This window comes from Triturus cristatus, chromosome 7, assembly GCF_964204655.1.
Source record: "Triturus cristatus chromosome 7, aTriCri1.1, whole genome shotgun sequence".
In the NCBI taxonomy this organism is placed as follows: Eukaryota; Metazoa; Chordata; class Amphibia; order Caudata; family Salamandridae; genus Triturus; species Triturus cristatus.
In genome coordinates this window covers 1679104570-1679118614 of record NC_140590.1, presented here as the reverse complement: position 1 = coordinate 1679118614, position 14045 = coordinate 1679104570, and positions in this window count along the sequence as shown.

The window sequence follows — 14045 nt, the reverse complement described above, 5'->3', positions numbered from 1 at the left end:
GACAAAGGGAGGGAGAGGGGCCAGAGTGCCAATGGCAAAAGCGCCGAGTGGCACGTACGCGGGCCTTGTGCTCACCTCCTGAGGCTACGATCCGGCCTCGGCACCTCCAGCTGCAGCCATCCGCGGCCCGATCCTCTAGGAACGCACCCCGATGACACAAGGGGCAGCAGTCGGATCGCAGTCCCTCCAGCAGGTCTCCGTCATCCGGAATCCAGGTGGCACCTCAGGACTGGGGCCGCTGCACTCCCGGCTCCGCGTAGGGAAATTGGCGGGCCTCGGAGTGAAGGGGGAGGGGCGGCGGCACCTCCACGCCAGATCCACCCCCCGGGTGATGCTTCTCACGGGGGGGAAGTACAGGACTCTCTGCAGTGGGCCTCAGCGCTGCTTAACCCGGTCGGGTCACAATGGTGGAATCGGCTCTCAGCACGCCGAGTCGGAGACACCGGGAATCGCAGGTACGGCGCAGCTTACAGCCACAGCGAAGGAGTCCTCACACTCCAGGAAAGTAGGGGCTTCTGTTTCAGCGAAGTGAGTCGTCTCTGGGCAGGATTAGTGGAGGATATTAGGCGGATTTCGGCATGGATGGACGGAGCTCGATGAGGCTACGTCTGCCATGATGGCCTGCCAAACCATGCCCCCCCTAAGGTTCTTTAAGTGATAATTTCTAACTATGCCTACAGAGGTAGGACATGTGAAGAAAGATGGAGAAAGGCACAGAAAGAAGCAAGAGAAATGCAGAAAAAGGCAACAGAAGTCCAGAAAGATCAAGAAAAGTGCAGAAATGAAGCTAGAGATATGCAGAAAGAACCAACAGAGGTGCTAAGGCAACACACATAGAAGTTGAAAAATGCCATTTTAGATTGTTTATGTGCAGGAAGGGACACCTTCCTGCACATAAACAATCATAAGAGGGTATTTCCTCATTCTGTGTGTGCTGCAGAATGCAGCACGCATAGAAAGAGGAAAAAATTAGTAGAAATGAATACATTTCTCCTCGTTGCACCTCCCTACGCCTCCCCTGGGTAGGTGTAGCATTCAGACGCATTTCCAGGTTTACGATTTCTTGTAAATCTGGAAATGAGTCAGGTTAGCATGACCATACATCCCGAATTTCCCCGGACAGTCACGGTTTTAGGTGGACTGTCCCTGTGTCTCGACACTTTTCTGCATTTGACATACATGTCCCAGTTTTGGGAAACAAGGTCAGGTAATTCAGCAAAGCAGAAATGAAGAGTATGATCTCCTTTCACAGGCGTCTCAGAAGACTGAAAAAGCATTAGCAAACTATATCTGTTTCTGTCAGTCTGCACAGGAGGTGGTCTGCTGCATGCTCCCAGCAGAGGGGAGACAGGGTGTGGAGGAGGGAAGGGGGCTCAGGGTAGAGATCCTGCCATAGATAATGTTAAACGCGGCCTTGTAAATGTATGTGTGTGTAAGCATGTGTGTGTATATATATTCACACACACATACTGGCACATATTTACAAGGCTACGCAAAAACCAGGACAGGACAGATATAGAAGTAAGAATAGAGGCTTTAGTCCTACTTTTATTTCTCGCCTGCCCCGGTTTTTGCTTCTCAAAATCTGGTCACCCTACAGGTTCCATGGGTGTTGCGTGGGAACACCCAGAACACCACCCATGGAACGACCTTTTCACGCAAAGTGCATAGAAAGACTGAGGGCCTCCCTTTGCATCTGCGCCTGCGCCGTATTAAAGACGAGGGCACAGAGGCAAAGAAGCTCTCAGGGGGTGCACTGACTGTCATAAATGAGGCCCTAACTGCACTATTGCACCACCGGAATGTCACTTTTTTTGATGTTCTTGAGGCGCAATGTGCCACTGGCATATTTATAAGGCCACATAAAGGCACGTTATGTGACTTTTAATAGCCTTATAAATATGTGCCCCTTTCATGCAGAAAACTGCGTGAAAGAGGCATTCCATGGGTGTTGCTGTGGGTGTTCCCAGCAACATCCATGGATTTTTGACACTGCCCCAGATTTACAAGAAATTGGAAGTCTGAGGCAGCGCCAAAAATGTACTCCTCCACAGGGGAGGCATAAGGGAGGCACAACAAGGAGCACACATACAAAGAGGAAAAAGCCTCCTACACAAAAATAATCATTCCCACAACGCAGCCACCCTTGCAGCGTGGTGCAAAGCTGTCTGCGTTGGTGCACTGCAGCCCATTGTGCATCGGTGCAGGAGTAAAAGAAAGGAACACACCGTATCTAATAGATACGGTGCATTCCTGCCCTTTTCTTTTGCCATAGAGCAGCGCAGCAGCAAGGTCTGCTGCGCAGCCCTACGGCAAAAAAGCCATAAATGACGCTGCAGCGACGTAAATAATGCACCACGTTGTGCCATATTTACGAAGTGACACATCTAGGCAGGTGCGTGACTTCGTAAACCCCTGCGCTACATTATACCTGCATCAGGTATAATAATGTATGCATGGTGGGATTTCCTCAGCATCAAAGCCTCGTAGAAGTGGCGCATTGAAATCTATAAGATTTCAGTGAGCCTTCTTCTAGAACAAAATCTTACGCCTGCCTCATGGCAGGCGTAAGGGAGACGCAGGCCCTTTCACATGGGGGTTGTGCCATGTGAAAGGACACATTGCTGGAGTTGCGTCTTTGCGCCTACAGTTACGTCAGTAATACTGACGTATCTGTAACTCCTTGCGACATGATGTGCCATACTGTTAATATGGTGCATCCATGGTGTCGCAAGGAGAGCGCACTGAGAAGTGTTGCATCGCTGCTTTGTCGCAGCGATGCAACACTTCTCATAAATAAGGCCCGTGTTTCCTGTTTGATTTTTCAAGGAGGCTCAACCGATTGGCTTTGACTTCCCGCCCACATCTCCATATGTGGGTAGGTAACGGTCCTCTAGAAGCAGCGCTTAGAATCACCTCGACTTCATTTGACGCTCAGCTATGCCAGCTGATAGAGGAGGATGGATCACCAGGCAACAGGGGTGTTACTGTCCTCAAAAAGGCTAGGGTTAAGTCTAGGGTCTACAGGAGCCCTGCTTCTGAGTGCTGCCTGGAAGACAAGGAAGAAGACGCAATGCGCTAGAAAGGAGCTGCCCTGGACCTGAGCACATGCACGCGCCCTACTTTATCAAGGAGTAGTGTGGAGTAAGAAAGTGTGGAGTAAAGGTTCTTGGAAAGTCGAGCAGTCTAGCTAGCCTGATCTGAAACCAAGAGGCAATTACATTGCAGGAGGGTTAGATAGTTACCTCGATGAATGCACCTGCTTCTGACCCCAGACTGCCCCCTCAACCTGCCCGTTTGTATGCCTGCCCTACGACCGTATAGTGAGCACCTCAGTCCATGACTCAGTAGTGGCCAGTGTGAACAAGACAAATTCATTACACTCCCCACTTGACTTTGAGGGAGCCTCCTTTATCCATTTCTGAGTAAGAGAGGAACTTTAGGGGTTCCCCATTCTGCCACAGGCCACTGGTGAGCATTTGTTTGATTGGTTGAGACTGTTGTGCTAAGCATGAAGCCCCTAGACTTCCCCTCTTAGGTAATAGATTCCCAAGGTCTTGCTGTTTGAAGGCGCTGCTTCACCTTAACACTAGTCGAGGGTGTGTCACCATAGCCCTAATTTAGAGTATGTCATCCTAGCATTTAGCCAGGGTATGACACTCCAATATTAATCTTGGGGTTGTTGCCCTAACACTAGTCCAGGGAAGGTCATCCTAACATTAATCCAGGGTATGTCATCCTACCCGAAGCTAGGGTGTGTCACCCTAACCATAATCTATGGTATGTCACCCTAACCATAATCTAAGGTATGCTATCATAACCATGACCTAGGATATCCCCTTATTACCGGTGATTGCAGGCAAGTGTTTTGGGTGCCCTGGGATTGCTGGGTGTTTCAGTCACTGAACATTCAGAACAGTGACCAGGTATTCTTGAAATACAGCTCCCTAAATTTCTCTGAAAACTGTGATGTCTCATACCAATTAATTTAACAGCTTGGAACTATGCTATTTGATTTCACTAGGTTGCTCCAGAATGGGACTCCTGGGGCAATATTATGTATGCAGTGCATTTTCCTGGATTGTGCTAGGTGCGCCCAGCACAATCCAGGAAAATGTGACCCATTATGGTGAATGTGCCGCCCTCAGGGCAGCCACAAAATCGTGCTGCCCTGGGGGCAGAGCATTCAGGTGAAACATAGAGCAGCTGCTTTAAAGCCGCTCCGTGTTTTTACAGTGCAAGCAGGAACCCGTCTGCACTTTTAAAGGGGACTAGAGATTCCCTTGCAGGTGGGTGCAGTCAGTGACTGCGCCCGCCCACACAGATATGTCGGGGGGGTCCATGGGACCCCCTTCCCTCTCGTCAGAGGGCTGCAATCAGGGGACACATTGACAGTCAGTGTACCTCCTGAGAGCTTCTTTGCCTCTGTGCCCACGTCTTTAATATGGCGGGGGCGAAGATGCAAAGGGATTCCCACATTTGCGTGGGGCCATGCCCCCAAGCAAAGCGGGCATGCCCTCTCGAGGAAGCGCTGGTGCTGTTTCTGCACCAGCGCTTTCAGTATTACAGAATGGGATGCACAAGTGTCTGTGATCCTATCTGTAATACCAAAAAGTGCCCCGGGGCCCACAAAGTGGGCGCAAAAGCCCATTGCGTCTTTGGAGCACCTTGTGTAATACAGCCCCTGAACTGCTTCTGGATGCCCCCCTCCCCCTGCCCACGGTAACCCTCTGGAGTGAAGTCTGCAACCCCAGGTATAGGGAACATCCGGTAACTTTCCACACTGCTTCTTTTCCATAGCTAACTAGGACTTCCTGTACCACTTTGGTTGCAAACCCAGTTTAGTTTTGTGGGGTGACGTTTGTTGGGTTCCATCACTGCATTACTGGGTCAGTTACTGAACTACCCCCTTGACCCCAGGGCTGTGAGGAATCTAGGGCAAAGGGCAGACATATCAACCCCTAGAGCTATTTTGTTGCACAGTATCAGGATTCTCAGTGACTGGGCCGGACTGGCTGTACCCGGCATTGGTCATTTCCCTGGGAGGCTGAAAGGGTGGAGGCCTTCCATATACTACATACAACATTTCTACAGACCTTAATCAAACCACTCTGGAGCACTTTACAGCGTAGGAGCTAACATATATTTGTCATTGTATCTCATCTTCTAGGTGCTACAAGTACCTTCTGGATTCCTGTGCATATCTTGGTTACAACTGCAAATAAAGAACTGCTTTTACAGCATGTCACTCGTGTTACACTGTATCTCAAGCCAAAAAGTTAAACTTTTTATTATGATTTGGAATTCAAAGAGATCCACCTACAACATACACAAAGTTTTATAAAAACAACTCACACGGTATACAATATACGAAATTATAAAATACACAAAAGTGTCATTCAACTTACAACTATACTCAACTTTGATGAAAAAACAGACAAAAAAAGTGCAAATGTGTAGTTGAATCAATAAAGAATAATTCTAGAGCATACAGGAAACTATCCAAGCATAGAAAATGTAGCAAGTAGTGCAAGAATATTTTACAATGCAACATTAATACATTACTTCTACTTTATACAATGCAATCAGATTTACAGAACAATACAAATATTATAAATCAATTTATACTGTGCAAAATCTTGTTTAAAAAATTTAAATATTTTTTAACAGACTATTTTAGAAGGTGGTGCAAACAAATATTTCCGGGCATCCACTACTGAAGTGATATTATACTTTAAAAACAATGGTCTTAACAATTGACATTGTAATGGAGGCAGGAAAAAACAGACAAATAACACATGATTTAAATCTTGGGCATAATTCCCACAGAGGTCACTTAGCCTCTCGTCCCTAGGTAATCGTTCCCAGACAAATGGTTCATTGTGTCTCGTCCCCTAGGTGCTACAAGTACCTTCTGGATTCCTGTGTGTATCATATAGACCTGTTTTTACAGACTGTCATTCATGTTACCCTGTATCTGAGTTCCAAACCCTGATCTTCTGAAGAAAGTATTGACCACTCGACTTCAGTAGGCCTTGGAGAGCCTGGATCCAAGAAGGAAAACATAGCATATAATGAGCGGTCAATAGCACCGGTGGCTCTGAGACAACACTGGTAAATAGTGTTACTCGCCTGAGAACTGTCCATTACTACAAGCTGCCCCAGGAGCCAGAGAATGCATTACACATTTTACAGCTGCTCCATGTACTGTGTCTCTCCTGGGTGTATAAGGATGCACACATGATTCCTGCTTGTGTTGCACTTGTCCTGCATGTACGTAAACGTGTGCCCGCCTGTTGTCCCTGTTATTTGCATTAGTGAGGCTTCATAGAAAGCCTATTCATGCTTCAAAAAAGCAGAGGTAAACAAGTCTTTAGGAAATGAAGACTAGACAAATGGAAAGTTTTGGGGCAAAAATCTCAAGAAGCACATGGCTTGCCAACTTAAACACTATTGGTAATATCTCTCTCACGCAGATAAACCAGTCATTATTTGCAGTGCTGTAGATACACGCCACCAGAGCCGGACTGGGAACCCAAAGCAGCCCTGGCAATTTTGTTGGGCCAGCTCCACAGAGTGGTGGGGGTGCAAGTGTGAAGCACTGCTGCATTTGTTACTGGGGGGGCGATATTGTAGCACTACTGCAAAACTATTGCCCACCCTCCCAGCCTCCTGGGGAAATGCCCGATGCCCGCTACAGCCAGTCCAGTCCTGTACGCCACTAACCTATAGAGAATTGTCATACTGGAACTCCAATTGATCCCATGAAATTCTGCTTCACATGGTTTATGGATGTCTACAGATTCATAAGCTTAGGACATGTGTATGGGATAAGATACAATAAAAAAAACTCTGAATTGATTAATTTCCCTTAATATAATTTTTTTAATAGCTCTGACTGAAAGTAAGCTCAACAGCTGTCAAATAATTTCTGGCAGATCCTCTTATTTCAATTATCTCGTAATCGATCACTTCAAATTCTAAATATACAAATGCCTCTCAATGCACACATGGTGGGATTGGGCGATCTTTGTCTTAAAAGGAGCTGACCTATTTCTGGTCTTGCAGAACATTACCTCAAATCCTCGGCCTTTATTCTGAGGGCGCTGTTGTACCAGATTCAGTGGAATGTATTTATATATGTCACCATTTAAACCATTTAATTTTATATTATTTCCTATGTGGTGTATTTTAAGTCCCTTTCATGGAAGAGGTGTGGCGCAGCGGACAGGGTGCCTGACTCCGGACCATGGGTTCACGGTTCGATTCCTGGCGCCGGTGGGAGGTGACTCTGGGCAATAGCTCGCTTAACCCGTTGAGTGTGCGCGTTGGCCAACAGCCGTCACGAGCACTACCTCGGTAGTACTGCGCACGTCCGTTGGCTGACGCGGCCCCGCCCACTCAATAAAACTCCCGCACGGCGGCAGTTAAGGAGTTAATCTTCCCGAGGGCCCCCAGCGCCGGGACACCTTTCTGGCGGTAGCTGCGCGCTTTACAAATGCTGGTATTTCATTTCATTATTTTCTATGGGGTGGTGTTACAGTGCCAGTGCTTGGCCATGTGTGGTGCTGGGATAACTACTGATCCTTTTGACAGGAGTAACTTTCAATTGCAAATTTGGCTCAACCCCATTTCAATAGGTGGAAATATGTAAGTGTACACTTTTGAGTAACTTTAAACTTGTAAATGGTGAGAAGGCAAAAGTAGTAAAGTCATCAAAAATGTAAGAGCAAACTTCCATTTTCAAATTACTCACAAGTGTGAAATATCTTTGCCACTAGCCCTTCTTGGATGCAGGAAATGTAAATTGAGTCCCTGCTTTAATACCCACGCCTCTGGTCCTCGCCGTCTCCCAGCCCACTCTCTCAAATTCGGATGGACTTACATAAAGAGTTACCCAGGCATCACTGACAAAAAGCTTGTAATAGATCATTTTTAGGTGTGGCTTGGCAGCGTAGATGTCTGGAAAGTTTTTGTAATTTCAGAGCAAGAATAGTGATGAAGTATTTCTGGCCTTGACAAAGTGGGCCGGTAGAAGAGTGTTTGGAGGGCAGTTCAATGCTTTGAGGTAGAAAACTCAGAAGGATTAAATCTCGGTTCCCGTCCAAGACTGTGTGGATGTTGCACATATCTAATATAACACCGAATACTCCCAAACCATCAACTCACGTTTTACTAAAAGTTTGTTCGCACACTAGGCACTAGTGCCTTGATTACGGGAACCTCGGAGAACAGGTGTTGTTTTTTCACACCTGTAATGTACTGATTCAGTGGCTTCCAGATTTTAACAGGTGGGATGAAAAGCATCTATTACACGTTTTTGGAAAAGCAAATAGGGAATAAAATAATTTGTGTGCATTAAAATCCACACGTCTCTTAATTTTCTGCACCTTTTCATCCAGTAAATATTGGCTTGTTTGGCCAGGTGATAGTGTACTTGAGGAGAACTCTGAGAGGGGAGAAAAGTCCGATCCGATCACAATTGGAAACGTGTTCAAAGGGGTTGCACGTGTCACAATTTAAATAGGCCTCGCTATGCTAAAACCCCACAGCTGAAGGTGATTTGTTGTGTCCCTACGTGCCTTGCCTCTTTGAAAGTCACGTTTTACGCAATTTCCCCTAAATGACGCCGTTTCATAATTTCTGTTGCCCTAGTTCCGGTCTCAAACAATCTGTATAATGTTAATAATCCATTTATGCTCGCAACGTGCTTGTCAGTTAATGTCATTTACTTACGACATTGTTAATGTACTTATTTCACCTGATTTTTTATTAATCTACATAAATATATTTGCTATTTACAAATACCAATGAAAGCGCCCTGAACTAACAAAAAATAATTTACTGTGTTAACGCTAGTGCAAGTAAGAGCATTTGAATTGAATTAAAATTGAAATGTTGCTAGAACAATACTGTCCTAATTCTTCAGTAATTGCTGTTCCTGTAGTCCAACATATGTTTTACATAATTCTTACCTGCAAACTTCTCCTCAGAAGATGTCAGCCTACTTGAATGTTGTTTCAGCAACACCGTCGGTCGCAACATAAGGATGTACTGTTAATGGACACTAGAGGGCACCATACCCACATTTTTACAATTTTTGACGACGCAAGATTTTCAAATTCTATCATGAATGCACCTTTACTGGATTGGCGGATTATATTATACCCACTATTAGTAACGCAAGAGACTCCCAAGTACGGCCCCACTAGGATCATTCAGTTTTTTGGTGTTGTGATACAGGGGAGACGTGGGAGCCTGCAGTCTCCAATCAAGGCTGGTATCACTGCATCCCTCAATCAATCAATCAGGGGTTTATATAGCGTGGCTGCTCATACGTAAGGGTCTCAAGGCGCTGAGGAGGGGGGTGGGGTTGTGCTGCTCATCAGTCTGGGCACCAGGGTTCAGTCGAAGAGCGAGGTCTTGAGATCCTTCTTGAATTGGGTCAGAGATGGGGGATTGCCTGAGGTGGAGACAGGCTGTTCCAGGTCTTGGTGGAGAGATGGGAGAAGGATCTTCCTCCGGTTTTGATCTTGTGGATCCGTGGGATGATTGCCAGGGCCAGTTGGGTGGAGCGAAGGTGTCTGGCGGGTAAGTGGGATGAGAGGTGGTGGTTCAGCTATGCGCGGTGGAGAGCTTTGTAGGCATGTGTGAGGAGCTTGAAAGTGACTGGGAGCCAGTGGAGTTTTCGAAGGTGTCCAGTGATGTGGCTGCGACGGGGGATGTTGAGGACCACTCTGGCTGCGGCGTTTTGAACGTTCTGTCGTTTCCTGAGGAATTTCTGGGTGACGCCAGCGTAGAGTGCATTGCCGTAGTCCAGTCTGCTGGTGATGAGTGCATGGGTGACCGTGTTTCTGGATTCTGTGGGGATCCATCTGAATGTCTTTCGGAGCAGTTGGAGCATATGGAAGCAAGATGAGGTTCCGGGGTTGATCTAGTGGTTCATAGTGAGCCACAAGTCCAGTTTGATGCTGTGGTTACGTGCGTGGTCCATAGGGTGGGGGGGGGGGGTTCCCTGTGCGGCGGGTCATCAAGAGTCGTCCCAGGCTGAGGAAGGGGGGGTCTCAGGATGAGTACTTTATTCTTGACAGAGTTGAGTTTGGGTCAGCTATCTTTCATCCAGGTGGCAACGGCCTTCATCCCGCTGTGGAAGTTGATTCTGGTGGCTGTGGGCTTGTTGGTAAGGGAGAGGATCATCTGGGTGTCATCGACATAGGAGACTATGTTGAGTCCGTGATTTCTAACAATGGCAGCGAGAGGGGCCAGGTAGATGTTGAAGTGGGTGGGGCTCAGGGGGCACTCTGCAGCTGATCTCTGTAGGTTCTTAGAGGAATGGAGGCAGTCTGACTCGCTGTATTCAGCTGGTAAGGAAGTAGTGGATCCAGTCCAGGGCCTTCTCATGGATGCCGGCATCGTTGAGTCTCGTGATAAGGGTGCGGTGTGAGACGGTATCGAAGGCGGCCGAGTGGTCCAGTAGGATGAGGGCTGTGGTTTCGCCTTGGTCGAGGAGGGAGCAGATGTCATTGGTGGCGGCGCGGAGTGCGGTCTCGGTGCTGTGGTTGCTTCGGAAGCCGGATTGAGAGATGTCTATGACGTGGTTCCCTTCAATGAACTCGGAGAGTTGGGTGTTGACGGCCTTCTCGATGACCTTGGCTGGGAAGGGGTGCAGGGAGATGGGTCCGAAGTTCTTGAGGTCTCCCGGGTTGGCGGATGGCTTCTTTAGCAAGGGGTTGATCTCGGTATATTTCTAGTTATCGGGGAAGGTGGCGGTCTCGATGGAGCAGTTGATGGTGCGGCGAAGCTCGGGGGCGATGGAGGTGGCTGCTCTATGGAAGATGTGATAGGGGCAAGAGTCTGAGGGGGCTCCGGAGTGCATGCTCTTCATGGTTTTGAGTGAGATGTCTGTGGTGAGCGGAGTCCAGTTGAGCAGGATCTGTTGGGTGTGCAGCATGTTTGTGTGCAGTGGTTTCAGGTGTGGTGGGAGGGTCTAGGGTGTCAAAGCGGTCTTAGATCTGCCTGACCTTGTGGTGGATAAAGGTGCTGAGTTTGTTGCAGAGATCTGGGAGGGTGGGATGTCTGTGGTCTCGCTGTAGGGCCTGGCGAACTCCTTGACGATGTCAAAGAGTTCTTTGCTGTTGTGTGCGTTGGAGGTGATTCTGTCTTGGAGGGCCATTTTCTCAGTGGTTTTGAGGAGGAGGTGGTGTGGGTTGATGGCAGTTTTGAAGGTTGTGTGGGTTTCAGGGTTTCTGTTGTTCCTTCATCTCTTCTCAAGTTGTCTACAGGTGCGTCTGAACTTGTAGAGGGTGGGAGCGAACCAGCTAGCTTTCATGGACTGTTGTTTGCTGGGGGCCTTCATGAGGGGAACTAGAGTGTCAGGGCAGTTGGAGATCCATTGGTGGAGGTTGCATGCTGAGGTGTTAGAGTCTGCTGATGTCGGCGGTGTGGTACAGTTGAGGAAGGCGGTGAGATGTTCTTCGGTGACCTTGCACCAAAATCAGGTATTACAAGTTATTGGTCTAAGAACAAAGAATAATACACGGATCTGTGAATACTGGGTCGTTTTACTCATGTCATTTCCCGATTCCAGCTCCAACAACAGACCATTTATCTTTTCCATTTAGCACCCTGTGGCATTCTGCATCATGGAATGTAGTGGGTGGGGAGGTCTTGGCATTCGAGGTAGTCCATTGGGAGCAGAATGGGAGGTGCGCAGTGCTGCAACAGCTTCCTCTTAGTATAAAGAAACTCCGCTCACCTCATCTTTCCTGCGAAGGCTCCTTGTGTCAAGGATGTTGTACTGGCAACGAGCGGAGGTCTGAACCTGATCTAAGAGGGAAACGTCGACAGCATCGCTGCTCCTGCCTCAGCAGTGCATCTGCGGTGGATGAGTGCCTGAGAAGACAAGCAGCAGCCAAAAATTGTCACTTGCTGGATATTGCTGATATTGTTTTGATTTTAATATAGTTTGCGGGCCTTGCAAGCTTTTTAATATTCCTCGGCGCAAGAAGAGTCTGCACCCGCTGGACTGAGCCAGCTCAAGAGGAGTAGCGCGCACGCGTCTCTAGCATCACATTGTTGCCTAAAGGCTCCTGGCAGTCTCCAGCGCAGGAGGACGTAACACGTCTGCCCCTAGCAATGCATTTGTGCCAGGCAACACTAGCTCTCGCTCGTTCATGTAAACAAACCTTGGATTATGCAAATGCAGTTCTGCTCGAATAGCCTTCCCAGCAATTTGATGTAACTGCTGTTATTTCAAGTGATGTGACAAGCACGTCTCTGGCAAAGGAAACAATCCTTGATCAATTCAAATTCAAGCCTAACATTGAACCAGCAGAAGAATTTGAGAGTAAAAGAAATACTAACCTTTCGGAAGAAGTAAAGAGTCATGACAATTGAAGAAGTATCCGCTCCCACGACATTCCTAAATCCACCAGGAGAGCCCACAAAACTGTGGGAAGACTGGAAATAATACTTTGACGTCAAGGTGATGGCAGTGGGATGGGACATATTTACACAAGCGCACAAAACTGCAATGCTTAAGCATTGTTTAGAGGCACAAGAACATTGAGTATTAAAGCATCTTACTTCTTTGGACGAAGAGGAGGAAGACAAATTGGATGAATGTGAAATTGCTATGTGGAGTTTAGATGTCAATTATGGGAAGAAAAGAAATGTGGTGGTGGAGAGATACAAATTCTTGAAGAGAAGTCAGCGATCTGGTGAGTGTTTGAAAACTTCATGGCTGACATGTTGAGAGATCAGTTGGTGCAGAAAATCGGAGACAACAAAACGCAAGAGAAATTGCTATATACTGAGGGTCTGATGCTAAGCAAGACAATAGAAATTGCAAAGAGGGCTGAGAATACACAAGAAGGACTAAAAGAAATGGCGTTGGTGTTGTGAATAAGGTAACAAGTATGAGTGTTTCTCGTGAAACTTGAAGAAACTTGAGTGTAAAGAAACCAGAAACACTGGGATAGTCTGCTGAAGCTTTTAAAAAAGATGTAAAATACTACAAGTGTAGTCTGAGGGGACATGTTACAACTAGTCCAGATTGTTCTGTGGTAGGACAGGTATGCCGGAAATGCAAGTCACGCGGACATTTTGCCAGGGTGTGAAATGAAATGAAATGAAATTAGATTTATAAGAGCGCAAACTATGCCCAAGGGCGTCAAGGCGCTTGATGCAAACCATCAGAGGACAAGAGAGAAGGAGCAAGCTCATACTGAAGAATTGACAAAGAGCCAGGTCTTCAAGGCCCTACCAAACAGATATCGTGAAGGCTCCCCAGAGATGTTCAAAGGCAGAGAGTTCCACACTCTAGGCGCCAAGGAGGAGAAAGCTCTACCTCCCCATTGGCCCTCCTAAATCTGGGCACAACAAGAAGATTCTTGTCCGCAGACCGAAGAGACCTAGAAGGGGCATAATGACAGACCGTCAACTTTATACACTCAGGACCGGCGTCATAAAAGGCTCCATGGGTCAAACACAGGATCTTAAAAATAATCCTATCGTTCAGCGGGAGCCAGTGTAGAGATTTAACTGAGGCTGCGGCTGAATGAGATCTAGAAAGATTCAAGACAAATCTAGCCGCAGCATTCTGCACCATCTGCAACCGGAGAACGAGGCCCTTATTAATGCCCAAATAAAAGGCATTACAATAGTCCAGTCTCGAGGTTACCAAAGCCACTACCGCCTGTTTACGTGATTCAAGAGAGAGGTAATGAGAGATCTTTCTAAGGATCCTGATAATACCAAAGCGGATGGAGACCGTCATATTTACCTGCAGCTTCAAGGAGAGCACATTATCCATAATCACACCTAGGTTTTTCCCATGGGAGGCTGGACAAGGACAGGCCCCCAAAGAGGTCGGCCACCAATCAGTGGACCAAATTCCCTGATCCTTGCCAAAGATTAAGACCTCGGTCTTCTCCCCGTTCAACTTCAGAAAGATTTCCACCATCCAAAGGGAAACTGCTTTCATGCAACTCCTGAAATTTAGGGCTGAGTCTTTCAGGGTATGAGTTATCGATACCATTATTTGG